Source organism: Ictalurus punctatus, chromosome 29, assembly GCF_001660625.3.
Source record: "Ictalurus punctatus breed USDA103 chromosome 29, Coco_2.0, whole genome shotgun sequence".
NCBI lineage: Eukaryota > Metazoa > Chordata > Actinopteri > Siluriformes > Ictaluridae > Ictalurus > Ictalurus punctatus.
The window spans coordinates 10012851-10032706 of NC_030444.2; the positions used below are offsets into that span (position 1 = coordinate 10012851).

At 39.1% G+C, this 19856-nt stretch overlaps 1 protein-coding gene across 12 annotated transcripts in view; it reads right to left on the reverse strand.

Moving 5' to 3' along the window:
• LOC108260972 (adhesion G protein-coupled receptor L3) overlaps positions 1-19856 on the reverse strand; it is a 338157-nt gene that overhangs the window by 158430 nt on the left and 159871 nt on the right. The gene's annotated exons all lie outside the window — the stretch shown is intronic.

Sequence of the window (19856 nt, forward strand, 5' to 3'; positions counted from 1 at the left end):
AGCAAAGTTTCAGCATGATTAAACCAAAAACAAAGAAGAAGAAGAAGAAGAAGAAGAAGAAGAAGAAGAAGAAGAAGAAGAAGAAGAAGAAGAAGAAATAACAAGAGGAGTTTTCAATCTGTTTTGAACACTGCAGGATTTATTTATTTATTTATTTATTTATTTATTTATTTATTTTTGCCTCTGCATTGCTGACAGTGTTCAAAGAAAAGCAGATGCTGTGAAGACACACAACAGCAGCTTCTTACTTTGCCGAGTTGTGGAAGGGGTGTGAAGAAACGACATTTCTGCTGCAACAACAAGTAAAGTTCAAAAGTGGTTCGTACTTACAGAGCTCAAGGCTCAAGAAAAATTTGACAGTTACTCAGCCGGTAATATAGTTACAGATAGCGCAAAATCATTTTAATACACTTCACCATGATGTCAACAGAAATCGTGTTTCGTCTTTCAGATCGAGCGAGCGGTTTCCACTCCCGAGTTCACCTTTTCAAAATGTTTTAGATCTCCCATTACAAACACCACGGCTTGTCACATCACTATCAAATCGAGTCTCGAAATTTAGTTCTCTTCTAATAGGAACCAATCCTAAAAGACAAATAAACAACATCCGACTAATCTGCACTGTAAAACCGGGTGAGTTCATTTGACTCCAAAAATCTGAGGAAACTAATTACCTCAAAATGTTTAATTTCAACAGATCAATTTCTTTAAGCCAAATACACTTAAATATAACAAAAAATTAACTCAAACTTGTGATATTTGAGTGTATTTGGCTTACAGAAATTGATTTATCAACTTAAAAATTTTGAGGTGATTAGTTTCCTCAAATTTTTTGAGTTAAATGAACTTATCCGGTTTTATAATGAATACAATGTCCAGTATCTATTTTATTCGGAATTTGTTTGGAAAAACTTCACAAATCTGATCAACTTATCCGGTTTTACAGTGCATAAAGTACGTTTCACCAATTGAATATGATATTGTTCTGGTCTACTGTATGTTGTACAGTCAAGATAACCCATTCTGACCCATAACAAACAGTTAGTTTACAATAGAATTATTCATTTATTCATTCCTGAATTCATTTGGTTGTTAGTACGCCAGTGGTTTCATTCCTCTTCAGGACATTCCAAATTGATGTACTGGCTACGCCCAATGCTTTTGCAATGGCTCCGATTGATTCTCCATCTTTTCCTGGCTTCAAAACGGCTTGATTTTCTCCCATAGACAGCTCTCTGGTCTTCATGTTGGTTTATCCGTTTTAATAACAGATGCCGTCTTCGCAGCTCAAACCCAGGGCTCGAACCAAGAGACTTTCAGAGGTATTAATTGTTTAAACGATCGATCTAACAGTGCACATCTGGGCAGCAGGAAACACTTATCAGTCACATGTCCCAAAATCATGTGAAAAATGGGTGGGATCAGACAGAAGATGTCATGTTATAAGTTTAACATATCGAGATGTAAATATGAAGGAATGAAAGCAGGAATTCTGGATCTATCGTCTCATATTCGTCTTTTGATCTCAAACCCGTATGCCCTCGGCGCAGAGCGAAAACAAAAGAATTGGACTCGTCGTCCCAATACTCTCGGAAGGGGACTGTATATATTGTACAATCAAGGCATGAAATCCTTTTTGTAACAGAAAGCTAGTACAATGCATAATGATGAGTGTATATAAATGTGGATAGATAGAGGCTCAAACCTTCCATAGAGGTCGTTTGAATTGAAAATAAAATGAGGCTGAATCTGAATAGGAAGACCTAATTCAGGATTCGCTTTTTCCTCTTGTTAGCTGCTAAAAAGCAATTAGTCATTACGAAGTTCCCGTTTTCAAAACACACTCTTAGCACCGTGCTCTATGTGGACCAAACTGTAAATACATTGCTTTCTTGTTTTGACACAAATTGCATTTAGTGAACCCAGTCTTCAAAACCCTTGCATATAATTGCCGCTTGTTTTTTACCACCAGCCGAACAAGGTAGCCCGACTTGCAAACGCGTATGTATTTTGTTTGCGTCAACACCGATTACATTACATTTGGAACATACAATACACCGAGACTAATTTCATTTTTGCATGATGTCTATGGAGCCTGGAACATGGGACATGGAAACAAGACATTTCACCTTCCTCATACAGCCGTATACTTTACAGTCTGCTCAAAACACCATCACGTTCCCTCCTATATTATTTACTATTACTTGTAGGAACGGTCGTAGCTACTGTAGCTGCCAGTTTTATTTGTGCATTCACTGACATCATAACATGCAGCATGCGATATAACAACGCTTGCTGTGTTAATATACTTAATATAATCCCACTGTGTGTTATGTGTGCACCATGTAAACACCCACGTATCAGTCTTTTTTTATTTCCTAGTGGCATTCTGAGGCAAAGGTCATTTGAATGGATATATATAGAAGAACACAGCTGAGGATTTGGTGTGGAAAAACAATATTAGTATTGTCTGTACACTATGAAAGGAAGATAATAGTGCACTGGAAAGCAAAAATTTCCGTCTGGAATTTATTTATAGCCTACTGTAAGGGCTAGAAGATCAACCCGTGTCATATTGTGGTTCATGATATATACAGTGCTGTGAAAACATATTTGGCCCTTGATTTCTTCTGGTTTTGTGTATATCTCATGCTAAATAGTTTTAGATAGTTTTAATTACAACATTTATTTATTTATTTATTTATTTATGTTTTGTTTTTGTTGTTTTTTTTTTAAGGAAAAAACAAGTTTATCACCCATGTGATTGCAGTCTTAAACTTAAAATCTGGTTGTGCCACCATTAGCAGCAATAACTGCAACCAAAAGCTTCAGAGAACTGGAGATCAGTCTTTCACAGCGCTGTGGTGGAATTTTGGCCCACTCTGCTTTAGTTCAGCCACACTGGAGGGTTTTCGAGAAGGAACTGCCCGTTTAAGGTCCTGCCACAGTATCTCAATTGGTTGAAGTCAGGACTTTGACTAGGCCACTCCAAAACTTTAATTTAGCTTTTTTTGAGCCATTCAGAGGTGGATTTACTCCTATGCATTGGATCGTTGTTTTGCTGCATAATCCAAATGCACTTGAGTTTCAACTTACGGACGGAAGACCGGACATTCTCCTTTAGGATTTTCTGGTAGAGAGCAGAATTCATATTTCCCTCAATCATTGCAAGTTGTCCAGGCCCTGAAGCAGCAAAGCATCCCCACACCATCACACTTCCACCACCATGCTTTACCGTAGTTGTGATGATCTTTTTGTGGAATTTGGTTTCTTCTAAACAGTTCCACTTTCGACTCATCAGTCCAGACAACATTCTGCCAAAAGGTTTGAGGATCATCAAGGTGTGTTTTGGCAAAATTTAGACAAGTCTTATTGTTCTTCTGGGTTAGCAGTGGTTTTCACCTCACCACTTTTCCATGGATGCCATTTTTGCCCAGTGTCTTTCTGATAGCGGAGTCATGAACAGTGAGCTTTACTGATGCAAGAGAGGCCTGTAGGTCCTTTAATGTTGTCCTTGACTCTTTTGTGACTTCCTGATGAGTCATTCCTGTTCTCTTAGAGGAATTTTGGAAGGTCGGCCACTTCCGGGAAGGTTCACTACTGTGCCGAGTTTTTCCATTTGGAGATAACGGCTCCCGAGTCCCAGAGCCTTTGAAATAGCTTTGTAACCCTTCCCAGACTGACGTATTTCAATCACCTTCTTCCTCATCATTTCTGGAATTTATTTCAACTTTGCCATAGTGTGTTACTGGGTAAGACCTTTTAACCAACTTCATGCTGTTGAAAAAGTTCTATTTAAGTGTTGGTGTGATTGAACAGGGTTTGCAGTAATCAGGTCTGGTTGTGTCTAGTCCAGCTGAACCCCATTATGAATGCAGTTTCATAAATTTGAGGAATTAGTAACTATGGGGGTAAATACATTTTCACACAGGCCCAGTTGTTATTGGATAACGTTTTTTGCTTCAATAAATAACATTATCATTTAAAAAACTGTATTTTGTGTTTACTCAGATTGCCTTTGTTTTATCTTAGATTGTGTTTTCATTTCTGAAACAATTTAATATGAGAGGTACACAAAAACATTTTCACAGCACTATATCATGATAGATAGATAGATAGATAGATAGATAGATAGATAGATAGATTAGCTAATAAACAAAATAGAATCGCTGCTAAATAAATAAATAGAATGTATATACTTTTGGTAATGTATGTGTGTGTACATATATAACACTGAAAGGGAGAAAAAAGCAAAAAAAAGAAAAAAAGGCATTTTATATTTTTTAATCAAATCAGCTGCAGTTTTAAAAAAATCTCTAAAAATCATATTGTGACATCTTTATCAATATCAATATCAATTTTATACCGCTAGCTGTCACTGTGTGTGTGCGCGTCTTAGTCTTCGCACCACTCCTCTACATTCTAGTGCTGATTAGAAGTGATGTTGCTAATACATTCCCGTTTTTTTCCCCCCGCAGCCCTGTTTCTACACTTAAGCCTTTGTAATTATACTCTTCCGAGCGCTCAATCCGAGCCCATCAAAACGGCGCTCTTCAATCAGGAGTCAACGTGCGAGCGACATTTTCTGAACAGCGGTTTGTAATTGTGAGGAGAGAGCTTGCGAGTCGAAAAGCAGGTTCTCATTAAACAAACATAGTTTGGCGTATGCTGCGTGGAGGAGGGGAGGCAAGAGGAATGATTCGATTTGGTAATAAAAAAAGGCAGCTTTCTTTGTTTGAAGGGAAGTGAGAGTGAAAGGAAATGGTAATGCGGAGACAGAAATGGAGACGGATTTAAATAAAAGAGACGACAGCAAGCCCAGGTGTCCCGGAAAGAAAGCAACGCAAACACGCACGTACACGGTACATACGTATACAGCTTGACTCATTCGATTGGGCATGCAGCCGATGAAGCATGAAGTAATGAAACATGACTCATGCGTAGTAGAAATGTTAAAAAAAAACAACAACGTATGATTAAAGAAGGCATACTGGTGTAAATTAGCTACACACCATTGTCAAACCAGGCCCAATTAAAAAAAAAAGAAACAGTGACAGCGATGCTACAGAATCCATGCACTTCTTTCCCAAAGGGGAGCCATCAGGACACACACTCCTCCAGTGTCGTGGTTGCAATACACACACACAAAATTTCTTCAAGCTCATCACGGTGCGCCAGCAACAATTTCCCAAGGTCCCGCCAGACAACGCTTCCCTGACTCTGATCTGAGCTGGATTTGACATCGGGATTAATGTAAGGTTAGGAAGACTTCGGTCTTGGGTCAGCGTTTCAGGTCGAGTCTTCGGAGATTCTCGCCGTCAAAGCTGGACTTGAGGACAGGAAAGGAATTGAAAGATGGCTTAGTCGGTCTGGGACCCCAGAGGCTGCTTCAGCTACTGCACAATAGCTCACGAGGCCAGTTTCTAGCTGAAGAGCTCCCAAAACATATGAAGTACTCTTATCGTACAAAAAACGGCCTTTGCTTTCAAATAAGACGACGGATTCCCGTGCATGAAAAGACGCTGCGTGGATCGGTCAGACAAAACGTCCGTGTTTTAAAAAAACTCGACAAGGTTAAAAAAAAAAACATGCTTACACAAGCGTGATCCACAGGAATAAACACACGCTACACCTGTTCAGCGCAGCTTACCGTGAAGCATTGTAATCACGTCGGATAATAAACACTGCCGCGTTAGTACGTTTCAATAAACACAGCCCATCTGTTTAGTCGTTTAATGTTATATAGTTTTCCTCAATTTAAAAGCTGAGATAACAATATCACATATGAATGCATGACTTAACATAATATAATGTAAAGTAACATAACGTAATATAATTTAATACAATGTAACGCAACATATATAACATGACGTAACGTAACATACACAGTACTGTGCAGAAGTCTTAGGCACATGTAAAGAAATGCTGTAGAGCAAAGATGCCTTCAAAAATAATGAAATTAAAGGTTTCACTATTTTAAAAAAAATACTATAGAGAGCGGTAAACAGTAATAAACGACACAAAGGCAATATTTGGTGTGACGAGCCTTTGCTTTAAAAAAAAAAAAAAAAAAAGTAGTGCAGTTTTATAAGGAAATGAGATGTAAGATTTACTGAGCATCTTGCAGAACCAGACACGGTTCTTCTGGAGACTTTGACTGTCGCACTGGCAGCAAAATCCAGCAGCCTTCATTATGTTTTTCTCTTACCACTTAATATGCTGCTTTCTTTACTGACATAAAACATTTTTCTGTAACATGGAAATCTGAAATGTTTTTGTACTGATAACGTAGAAGTCATAAAATAAAATAAAAATCTATAAGAAAGTTTGTACTAAAAATAAATAAATAAATAGGGTGCCTAAGACTTTTGCACAGTACTGTGTAACATGACGTAAAATAGTGTAACATAACATCATGTGACGTAACACAACATTAGCTTTTACTGTGTGAATACACACACACACACACACGCATTCGGATCTATACGCTACAAAGCCTAATGAAAAAGCTGACCGATTTTACATGCATATTCATGATCTACCGATTCTCTATAAGGGCTATAATGTAGACTAGACTTAAGGAGAGGAGAAAAAAAGAAGAAGAAGAGAAAAAAAAAAACGCATCCAAGTCCCTCAGCAAAGGTTTTAACCTATAGATTACTGCACATCGACACACTCTTGGCATGCAGAAAATCCAACGATATTAATGCAAATCAGTATAACCGTTCAGTAGTGATTCATTCTTCAGTGATCTTGAGGATCCACTTGAGATAAAATGTCTTTTAACTGCTCAACTGAATGGACTAAATTTGATTGGTGGCAGGAAAAAGAAAAAGAAAAAGAAGAAAAAGAAAAAAAAACGCTTAACCGCCAGCTGTAAATCCCTCCTTTATTATTCTGTTAGAGCTATTTATTTTTTTCCCTTCCGAAACGCACTATATAATCTGGCCAGAGAGAAGGTTTAGTGCCAGTCTGACAAGTCCACACGCTTGAAAATGAAAGAAACAAGAAAGACTATACGAATAGTGGTCTATACATCTGCCAGGCCATATACAGGCTAATAAAAAAAATTATATAGAATAATATTTAGAATTTCACCAAAGAAAAATATGCTTTCTGTGTGTTGTTTACGTGAAAAGAATTCAGTGGGTGCATGGGATACGGTTCGACGTTTTAACGAGCCCTTGTTTTTACAGTATGGTACTTCTTTTAGATTTAAACTTCTGCTCTTTTAACCTTCTTGTATAACCCTGTGATATAAGACATTATAGGATATTTCTGAATAAATAAATAAAAAATTATGAACGAACAAATAAATATCTAACAATTATGTGTTAATTATAATTTTTTTTGTAATTAATACTTACATATCGATCTTAATATAAAGACCGCTCAAATAGTGCAGTGGTAAAAGTGGGCGTGGTTAAAATACATTGGTGCAGAACAGAACGTATCATACGGAGCGTTCGAGTGAAAATTTGATATGCTGCTATGCAACGTATGCTTGTGCCAGAACATTCATATTCATATTCAACCTACAGAAGATGCTGCAGGGTTTTTTTTTTCCCCTGTGAGACTAGGTTTCACACCTTTTGGTGCCAACAGCAATCGAAGACACCATTATGAAAAGGTTACATATACAGTATGTTATATATCTTTAGGTCTAACTAGCGAACATAATTCACACTTGCGCTTACACACACTTACAGTATATTTTGCATATATACAGTATTTTGAATAGTTTCGTGATGGGTCTCACCTCCTTTAATCAGCATGATGGGTGACATAACGAAACCTGTGGTGTCTGTGGGACTCTCTTTAAGATTTGAGCTCACTGCAGATACAGAAATTTGTACATATTGTACATATTGTTTCTACCACATACTTTGCACGACACAGTAATTTATCCAATTTGTAAATTATTCTCAAGACGGCCACTGACTGCGCAGACAACTTATCGAACTATAGAAATAAATGACCCGTTTTATTTGGGGTCTTAATTCGTCTCAGTAAAATCAAGTCATCTATGTCCTCGGTCATTGTAGATGTGGAGCCAAGGATCAGGAGCACAGCCTAGACTGTAAGCTTCGCCATCCCACGCAAGCAGAGGGGACGTTCGGACGAAACCGGACTACGAGGGAGGAAACCCACAGGAAATTTGGAAAGCGTACAAAATTTGACACCGTCCAGAAACAGAGCGCAGGACCGAAGCGTGGACCTTGAATATATTATATTATAGCTGTGTCTCAAAGAGAAGGCATCTGCCTTGATATCTTTCTGCCTATACTGTCTCATAAAATAAAATGGAATTATTACATTAAAATAAATTTCAACAAAATACATGACCAGTAAAAGGTTTTTTGAACACCTGATTCAAACCCCCCCCCCCCCCCCCCCCCCCATTTTACTCCAAGATTTGAAATTCTAACCAAACAACAGCTATAAGAGCAGTAGGAAGCATTACTACATATCTAGAGCATTGAGAAATGCTAAAAAAAAACTAACTTAAAATAAATGAAAATTTTATTTTATTGAAACAATCTTGATATAGTCTAATTGGAAAAGACCTAAATGTTTCTCTCACCACAATTAGGCACTTATAGCAAACCACATACTTTACACATGTTTTACAGTTAATACTAGCACTGTCTATGAGTTTAATGGGCTTACCCTAAAAGTGTGCCTGATTTTAAGATTTGAAATACATTTCTTTCTTTATTTGCTTTTCTATATCACTGTGTTTAGTAGTCATTGAGCTATAAGTGTCAGATTTGGAAATGGGAAATGACCCACATTTCAACAACACTGTGATCAGTAGCTAATAAAATGATATCCGATGCCAAATTTCCATCGGGCTCACGGTTATCCTCATGTCAAAACTTCACAGCTCTGCTAATTCGGGCCATGGCAAAGCTGCACATGATGTCACTGCACACACACAGAGCTTTTTGGATAGTTACCAACTGTCCAAACAATCGGCAAGCCTAATAGCTTTTTAATCTGTTTCGCACGTAAACGCTTCCACCTACTAGTGTCCCGTTAGGACTCGGCCGGGGTGGGCTGGAGAACCCGAGTCAGGCCCGACTGATCCGATCTGAGGAAGAGTCCGCTCGCCGGGGCCAGTTTGAGAAATGATTTATGATCAGCAGCAGGAATTTTGGAGGGAAAAAGTGCAGTGATTTAGAGACTGGAGACAAAAGAGCGCTAAACAGCTGAAGACAAAACGCAGCCTACCCAGTGGAAGACAGCCTTGTTTACATTGCTGAAAGTGTACATTGGTGCAGTGTGTTTGCTTAGGTGTGTGTGTGTGTGTGTGTGAACATATATTGTGTGTGTTTTTTTTATGGCTGAATGTGTTTAACGGGTCATAAAAAGTTCAGTACAGCTTGGGTGAAATGAATGCACTCTTGTGGGTTTCCTTTAAAGGACTCGACACAGTAGATTATTCAGCAACACACACACACACAAGACTATGGACAATGAGACCGACGGGAGGTCTTAGAATAGTGAAGGAGTGTGTGTTTGTGAGTGCGTGTGGCTACAATAAGACCCCACACTAGGAGTCAAAGAGGTACTTTTGACTGGAATGCAGCATAGCGCACATAGACCTCTGAACACGCCCTCACTCATACACATATTGAATTGAATGTATCCATAGCAACCTTAACGTCAGACTCTAGAAAGTTTGGCCTCCTCTCTCACTCTCAACAGTGCTGAATTCCTGTTCAACAGTAACCATTAGGGACATGTGGGACAGTTTAAAAGCTAATTGCTGATTCTGGATAGTGGGGTATACAAGCTTTATATCTTTCTAATGAAGCTGGGGCAAACACTGCAAAAAAGGGAGAGGTGTATCCATCCATCCATCCATCCATTTTCTGTACTGGTTACCCTTACTGGGCCACGAGGAACCTGGAGCCTATCCCAGGGGCACAAGGCAGGGGACACCCTGGACAGGGTGCCAATCCATCGCAGGGCACAATCACACACACTCACACACCCATTCATACACTACAGACACTTTTGGACATGCCACTCAGCCTACAATAAACGTCTTTGGACTGAGGGAGGAAACTGGAGTACCCGGAGGAAAACCATCAAAGCACAGGGAGAACATGCAAACCCTGCACACACACAGGGGTGTGGCGGGAATGAGAGAGATGTAATAAAAGTAACCAAAAAGGACCACTGGAGAAAAACACCCAGCCATATTCAAATAGCTGTTTCTCAATATTCTCACCACCAGAATACACACAGAAAGAAAAAAGCAACACATTTAAGAATAAATGCCTGAAGGAAGCCAAATTAATGGGCAATAATGAGAGATCATTTGTCTCTATAAAAATAAAATAAGAAAACATATTCAGGAATGGGCTGATTAAACTTATATGAAAATTGCCAGACAAGAAAATTAATCTCATGAGGCAAAAATATTAGATTTATTGCCTCGATTAAAGCTATTTGCATGTTAAAATATGACTTTTTGCAATTTCATACTTAAAAAAAAAAAAAAAAAAAACGCATTGCAAAATACACCCCACAGCCATGGCGCCAGAGCCTCGCTTATTAGATAAGTTTAATCAGACCCCCACAATGGCAATTTGTCTGAGACACTGCATCACTGGCAGGCTCTTGGGTTTTAAGTGAACTTTAAATGCAGGAGAAAAGGCATAAAATGTCTCAGGCCTTCAGATTAAGTTTAGTTCCAGACTGTCAATGGAAAATTGATAATGCAGTGTAGTCTAGGCTTAATCAGTGTCTGGAGAACTGGGCTTCAGACTTTAACACAGAGAGCCTGAGTGGACAGATCGATGTGGGTCACATCAGGGGAGCTTGAGGACATGAGACAGGGATGGACTGGACGCTGAGGTATTGATAGGTTTTAGCCAGAGCAGTATCATGGGCATGCTGTGGCCACTATAGGGCATTAAGGACAAAACTTGACTGAGCCTGCACTATCGACGTGGACATCTGTATTCTCAAACTCTCTTTCTCACTCTGTCTCTTTCTTTCTCTGATAGACGGAGAATTTTTCACTCTGAAGAATGCACTAGGTTTCAAAAGATAAATGAAGTGTGGCATAACATTGTACCAGAGGACAGGGTATTCTTCGTTAAAGGCAAATGATGAATATGCTGTTCTTCCACAATGACAATTTTAAATGCCTGGAAGACACACATTATTTTAAAGCACTGTTTCCCAACTTTGCTCCTGTTAATCCCCCAGGACTGCATGCATAGTGTTTCTCTACTCTAACAAACCTGACTCTAATCATCAGCTCATTAGCAAGCCCTTCATTAGGTTAAATGAGTGTGTTACAGAAGGGAAACACTACAAAATGCAATCCAGGGTGATTACATGGGCAGAACTTGGGAACTGAATAGAACAGAATGCATTATACATGATATGGTCAAAAGTTTGTGAACACCTGACCATCACACCCATATGTGATGGAGAACAGCCCATTTCAAAACCATGGGCATTAAAAGTGAACTGCTCCCCCTCTTTGTTGCTATAATATCCTCCACTCTTCTTGAAAGGCTTTTCACTACCTTTTGGAGCATGGCTGTGGGGATTTGTGTCCATTCAGCCACAAAAGCACTGATGCTGTGTTAGAAGGCCTGGGGTGCAGTCAGTGTTAATTCATCCAACAGGAAGGTGACAGTTGAGGTTGAAGTCAGGGCTCTGTGCAGGTCACTCAAGTTCTTCTACACCAACCATGGCAAACCATGTTTTCATGAAGCTTGCTTTCTGCACAGGGGCATTGTCATGTTGGAAAAGGTTTAGGTCCTTTAGTTCCAGTGAAGGGAAACTGCAATTCTACATGCAAAGACATTATATACAATTCTATACTTTAATGAAACAGTTTGGAGAAGAACCGTATATGGGGTAATGGACAGGTGTCCACATACTTTTGTCCATATAATGTCAACAACAGGAATGTATACAATGAAATTAAATGGAATGGAATGAACAGAATGGGAGGTATTGTATAGAATGAAATGTAATGGGATAACATGCAATAAGAAGTACACAATTAAATGGTTTGGAATGGAATGGAATGAGAGATATACAGTGGAATGTAATGGAATGGAATGAGAGTTATACAGTGGAGTGGAATGAAATGGAATGGGAGATATAGAGTGGTTTGTAATGGAATGGAATGAGTTATACAGTGGAATGGACTGGAATGGAATGAGAGTTATACAGTGAATTGTGATGGAAAGAGAGTTATACAGTGGTATGGAATGGACTGGAATGGAATGAGAGTTATACAGTGGAATGGAATGGAATGGAATGAGAGTTATACAGAGGAATGGAATGAGTTATACAGTGGATTGGAATGGAATGGAATGGAATGAGAGTAATACAGTGGAACGGAATGGAAAGAGAGTTATACAGTGGTATGGAATGGAAAGAGAGTTATACAGTGGAATGGAATGGAATGGAATGAGAGATATACAGTGGAATGAAATGGAATGGAATGAGAGATATACAGCGGAATGGAATGGAATGGAATGGAATGAGAGATATACAGTGGAATGAAATGGAATGGAATGAGAGATATACAGCGGAATGGAATGGAATGGAATGGAATGAGAGATATACAGTGGAGTGGAATGGAATGGAAGGAGAGTTATACAGTGATATCGTTTGGACTGGAATGGAACAAGATTTTTTTAAGTAGAATGGAATGGAATATTTTATATATATATATATATATATATATATATATATATATATATATATATATATAAAATAAGCTACACCTTTAGAAAAAAAAATGTTTGAATAGAATCCCCAAGGATTCTTTGTATTTTTTGATCCATACAACAGAGGGTTTACTCCTGTTGTAATCAGAATGTTTCTATAGAGAACGCTCTTAGTTAGAACAAGAACCTTTCAGGTACCCTTGTCTTTGAGAGAATAGAAGAGAATTGAAAAGCAGCAGAAGAAAAAAAAAACTCGTACTACACTGTGAAATGTTTATGTGGCTTCAAGAGAAAGAAACTATGAGAGAGACTCGGCATGAGGTACCTGACTGACAGCAGCTGAAGTGCGATAGCAGGCGAACCTGAAGGCTACAGGCACACACACACACACACACACACACACACACACACACACACACACACACATACAGCAAGACTGCAAGAGAGGTTAAAGTAGCTCCATAGTGCTGGCCCTATCCGGGGCTTCCATTCATGCCAATTTGTTAGTGTGTCAGAAGAGTTTGACAGGCTTTTAACTTCTGCATTCAACCCTAAGCTGCCTGTGACACACATTCACGTTCTTCCCTTAGGTGAAGAAAAGTGTGTACCTGTGTGCGTGTGTGCGTGTGTAGGGTATAGCTGAAGAAAAGCAACAAAAGGGGGGGGGGGGGGGGGGGGGGTCAATCCTTTCAATACTGTGATTCAATAGCTCTACACTACGAGAGCCTTAGTGCCACTTGAAAACTGAAAAAGCATCGGAGTCATCTTGCTCTTAGACACCAGTATTCCAGCTGAAACACAGCCAAAGCACAAATCCGGTCCACGATACTCACAAAGCACCATGGCTTTACAACAGTCCAGCATTTTGACCTTGTGTGTGAACGAGTATGTAGGCAGCAGGGAGGCAGGAGAGCTGTAGAGGGTGTGAGGACTCCCAGTGAAGGTGATGGGAACAGATGCGTTGTGTGGTTGCTGTCTCTATTAGAGGTAAGAAAATATATACGTTGATAACCAAGTTTTCACTCCTTCTCTTCTCCTTTAGCTCTTGTCCTTTGCGGTCTGTCCTTTATTTTCCTTTATCACTCTCTGCCTGCCTCTCAGTATTAGTAGGCGAGATATCAGGATAAGTGAGACACCAGTAGACATTTGTTAGATATTTTCCTATATGTTTCTATCATGGGTGGGCAAAAGTACAGGAACTACACTAATAAGAATTAGAAGCTTGTAACAAACCATTGGACACTAGTGAAAATGCTGGAGGCTAGTTAGATGTTAGTTACAAAACACTGAATGCTGATTAGATGCTATTTACAAGACATTGGATGGTAATTTGACATAAGCTGGATGTTAGGTAAAAAACATAAAATTCTAGTTAGATACTAGTTACAAAATTTTGGATGACAATTAGCCATTAGTTACAAAATTCTGAATGTTAGGTAGATCCTATTTTAAAAATATTGGATTCTAGATACAAACCATTGGAAGACACGATTTAGAAAACGTTGGGTGGGCAAAAGTACAGGAACTACAGTATTAAGAATTAGAAGCTTGTAACAACCCATTAGACACTAGTGAGATAGTTATAGTTATAACTAGTTATAAAATGCTGGAGGCTACTTAGATGTTAGTTACAAAACTTTGAATGTTAGGTAGGTGCTATTTATTAATTTTTTTTAAATGGTGGATTCTAGTTAGATGCTAGCTACAAAACACTGGATGCTAGTTAGACATTAGTAACAAAATGTGGCATGCTAGTTAGATGAACATTATAAGATGTTGGAGTTTAATTACAAAGTATTGGATTCTAGTTACGAAACATTGGAAGCTATGTAGATGCGATTTAGAAAACGTTGGATGCTAGTTAGGTGTTAGTTATAAAACTTTGAATGTTAGCTAGGTGCTATTTTTTTAAATGGTGGATTCTAGTTAGATGCTAGCTACAAAACATTGGATGCTAGATAAACATTAGTAACAAAATGTATGCTAGTTAGTTGAAAGTTATAAAATGTTGGAGGCTAGTTAGATGATCGTTATTTAAAAAGCAGTGGATTCTCTTTAGATGCTAGTTACGAAACATTGGGTGCTAGTTAGACCTTAGTTACAAAATGCTGTATGCTAGGTAGGTGCAAGACAAAGAGCTGACAATAAAGTAACTAGTCTGGAGTAAAATATATCGGTTTTGTAAAAGCGTATTAAAAACATTAGTTGTTAAAAGATCATGATTTTTTTAGATGACAAATAAAATTTTTTACTATGATATTTCCCTGTTTCACGGAGCAAAATATTGTTCAGTCATTTCCCTCCCTTTTTCATTCCTCTCATTCCTGTTCTCTCCTTTGTAGCTCGTTCTCTCTTTTTCTCTGCTACATCCATGGCCGTGTGGCGGGAGTGGTTCCCCCGCTGGTACTGATTGAATTAGGCTCATGAATAAGAATGTGTCTCTCTCCAGAGCTTCCAGCAGAGAACTATTGCCATGCACAGCTTTGGCATGCTCTGCTACTAGCATTCAGGCCTCACTGGGGGGCTAGCTAGCATCAAAACAGCATGCAGCAGGCTAAAGACTAGCCTGCGCAAGCTTGTTAGGCTTCTCCCAAGCCCACATTTACATTTCTGGGGTGGGACTAAAGAGCAACGCTTGCCTGAAGGAGACATCTGGATAAGAGGAAATGGCAGGGTAATGCATACATGGTTACATCTAAATGATCTTTAATTCTCACAGAAATATTTGAAATGCTACAAGTAGGTGTTTGTTGCTAACCACTTACATAATGAAAAACATGAGTCACAAAGATGCAGTTCTCGCTTACTCATTAATATCAGGTGTTTCAAGGGTTAGTGGGAGGTAATGAAAAGGCATTTGTAAACAGTTCAGTAAAATATCGAGTCAGTCAATTACATGAAACCAGCTCAAAATGGAGTCCTATTGCCCTTATACAAATATGTATAGAACAGAACCATATGGGCTGCCACATTTCACCATACCGTACCACCCTCCAAGATGTGCAGAACTACTAGTCTCACCATAACCAGAGGCGGGGTGGGAGGAAGAGAAAAGAAAGGATCATACATGCTGAACTATTATTCCCAGAGTGACTCGTGCATCGTGGCTCTCCTGCCGTCTCCCCAGGGGCGCTACTGGATACAAATACAAACTACAATCCTGGATACAAACCCAACACAGGCTGGCAGCTACAGAAGACAAGAGCAGGTGAGGAAGAGAGAAAATGACAGAGGATACGGAGATAGACGGCTGGAGAGAGAGGGGGAAAACGTGGGAGTGATGCTCAGATTGGAATGCATCCCAGACAAACAGCTTGAGTCACTGTTTGACTGTGATGAGGGCACCTACTGAGGGTGTACACAAACACACACACACACAACTTATTGTAGACACCCGCAGGTTGTTTCTGCCCCCCCCCCAGCAAACACGTTGCAGAGGGACTGAGGGCAGAAATGGAAAAAGTCAGAACAATGAGCTTAAGAACACAACAAAAGAAACGGCAAAAATGGGAATGTTTTGATGCTAATTAGATGCTAGGTGTGAAACATTTAATGCTATTTATAGGCTAGGTACAACAATTTGCATGCTAGTTAGATGTTGGTTACAATTTTTGTGTTTGTTTGGTTTTTTTTAACCAACAGTAGACACATTTATTTGAACGCTAGTTATAAAATGTTGGATGCTGATTAGATGCTAGATATAAAACATTAGATTCTTAAGTCTAAAATGTCCGAGTCTAGTTAGGATGTGATTTCCAAAATGGTGGATGCTAGTTACAAAACATTGGATTCTCATTAGATGCTTTTTTTTTTTTTAACCAAAAGTTGAATGCTAGTTATAAACCAGTAGATGCTAATTAGATTCTTAATTAGAGTCTGTTCAAGATGGATGTGATTTCCAGAATGGTGGATGCTAGTCAAAAAAAAAACAAAACACTGAATTCGAGTTAGATGCTAGTTATAAAACAGTGGATGCTATAAAATCAAGACATCCATGATATGATAACAGCATATAACACGCTAAAAGCTAATCAAAGAATCCACCAACCGGAAATCAGACTTTAATTCAGCAGCCATTTTGGTGAATGACGACTTAGTAATGCTTTAAAATGTAAAATCATGACTACATCGTTAAAATCGTCATCGCTAAGCAGCTGGCAAATAACGGCCCCGAACATATGCTAGCTAATTTCTTTAGCTAACTAGTTAAGGTACTGTATAATGGCAATGAAAATGAGATAATACTTCGGATGCACCGGGGAAAAAAAAGGCTGAACATATATGCCTCCATGACCCGCCCTTCAGATTTCGCTCTATCGTTGCATTGCAACATTACTAGATCTGCGATTTAAAGAACATTACTTTGGCGTGCAGAAAAAGCAGCGTGCACGGGAAATGATACAGGTGGCGATGGAGGTGATGAATGTATCTGCTGAAGGATGCGTAAAAGTGATGAGATGCAAACTCTCTCGCTTTCTGACACGTTTGACGAGATTCTACAGGAAAGCGATCCCCGATCCACAGCAGCGCCACAACAAGCGCGGCTATGCTTTCCATTGCTTGTCCGGATTGCACGCAGGTATTTATCCGCCCCGAGCACCAGCAAATTGAGTGATAGACTATTCAGTGCAGCATCTCAGGAACCGTCTCTCCTGCCAGAAAGCTGAGCAACGTTTGTTTTGAAGAGAAACTTGCCACTTTTGCTTAAATAGAAAACAGTCCACTACGCTACATATACAGCAATTACATTCAAATTCGTGTAGGCCTGCGAAACTTTCTTCGTGACTTGAGGCTACGTCTGTTGTTTCCAGTTTGAGGTTGGATTGAGTTCTATCGCTGCTGTTTTGCACAATAATCTGTCACTAATGTGGAAATATATTTACATGAACAGAATAGAGGCCTAGTTCATTACTTGGCTGCTGTTTTGCATATCATAATAGTTTTCTAGAACTTTACATTATTTGGGTAATTGGATTAATAAAATCTGTTCAATTTGATCGTTCCAGAACCGAACGAAGAATAATATATTTAATATTGTTTTTGTTTTGGTGTGTTCACTTCAATAAAAGTGTGATTATTTTACTGGTTTGTAGTTTCTCATTTCAGATTCATTAAACCCATGAAATTAATTTAAAAACTCTAATAAAAATACAATTATACAAAAAAGCTATTTTAAAATGGGTTTTTTTTTTTTCCTTTTTCGGTTTTCGGCCCAGAATTTCCTTTCCGTTCATCACTAGATAATACTGTTGGGAACGTCAACATTTCCCTCAGATGTGTTGGTAAATTACTCAGAAAAGATTCCTGTTAACGTAAATCCTACTGTAATTAAAAGATGGACTGCCGTCAGATCCAGGCTGATTCTCCATCCATGCGAAGTGTACCCGGGATACACGCTCTGGATCTAACCATTACTAGGATAAAGCTGAACATAGCATCTTTCTCAAGGACATGCAATCAATTAGATCATATTTTTGATATGCACTGACTGGCCACTTTATTAGGAACACCTGTATACTTGCTCATTTAAGCAATTATCCAATGACCCGAACATGTTGCAGCAGTGCAGTCTATGAAATCATGTAAATACAGGTCAAGAGCTTCAGTCAAAGTTCACATCATACATCAGATTGGGTTGTTGGTGCCAGATGGATGGAGTATTTCCCGAAACACAGAAGGGTGGGGGAAACAAACAATCAAACAAACAAAAAAATTCAATGTGAGGCAGTTCTGTAGACAGAAATGCCTTGTTGATGAGAGAGGTCAGAGGAGAATGGCCAGACTGGTCCGAGGGACCGACAGGTAGGCTATGGTAACTCAAATAACCACTCTTTTCAGCTGTGGTAAGCATCTCAGAACACTGAATCTTGATGAGGAGGAGAATACATCATGTTCCACTCCTGTATCTGAGGCTACAGTAAACACAGGCTCGTCAAAAAATAACCGGACTGGTTTTGTTGTTCTGAGAAGATTTATTTTTGCTCCTGGATCGTGGATGTACCTGCTTCCACCTGTACCACCTGTTTAGTCTCAGCTAAATAAACCTGTCGTGCATTTATACCCAATATCCTCGTCGGTTTTGTCTCTTGAACCTGTATCAATGTCTCTAGAACCAATAGTCAATTAACTGACTATTAAATCGGAAAAAAGCAGCTAGCCAGACTGTTCAAGCCCTGCTCTAGTAGACTTCGAATATAAACAGCTTGTGAAAGGGCACTGCATACCTGCTGAGTAGGAACAGCGAACGCCGACACGGACACGGCCAACTGTAAATTGGAATGGACTAATATGAAATTGAGGATATAATCAGGGTAAGCGCTGTAATAAAGCCACAGATTCATCAAATGTGGTGTTTAAAAAAAAAAAGGAAAAAAATGTATGTTTTTTCATTTATTTGATTGTTCATGTGTGTTCAGTTTGGTACAGGTACTGACTTGCCTTGAAATGAGATGCAAATAAAGTGATTTTCGCTTTCATGAATGATCTACATCTAATTTCACCTAAAGTCCAGAATTTCTCTCAAATGAACAGATTATGTGTAATCACTGAATCAGCCTGAGCTCAGATGAGAGATATTTAGAGAGCAGAAAGAGAGAGATGAGGGACAGAGGGAGTTGCTACGTGTTTGTGTGTGTGTGTGTGTGTGTGTGTGTGTGAATGTGAAGAGGGGGGTTATGTGAGGAAGAGCGTCATCTCCCAGGGTCCTTTTCACCACCTGCTCTGACTCAACGAGCTCTTTCATTGCTCAGGGACACCACACACACACACACACACACACACACACACACACACATACACGACTATATACCAGACTGAAGAACAATGTGGGATGCGGATCTCAAAAAAAAAAAAAAAAAAAGGTCATTAAATGACGCTTGCAGTCTATAAGGGTAGTTACTTCAGGCATAGTTGAAACCTTATGTTCTAGAGAATTTACTACAAGATGTATGTGGGTATGGGTATGTGTTAAAGCCCCTAGGGTGAAATCAAGTGTAATGGAAGTATGTATCTGCACCGTTGTGCTCTTTTGACCTTTGGGTTTGTCAAAACAGAGAGCTTACATTGTGTGACCACGGTCCATTAGATGGAAATAGAGCACAACTTATTAAACATTTTGTGTTTCTGTGTGTCCGACTTCATGCC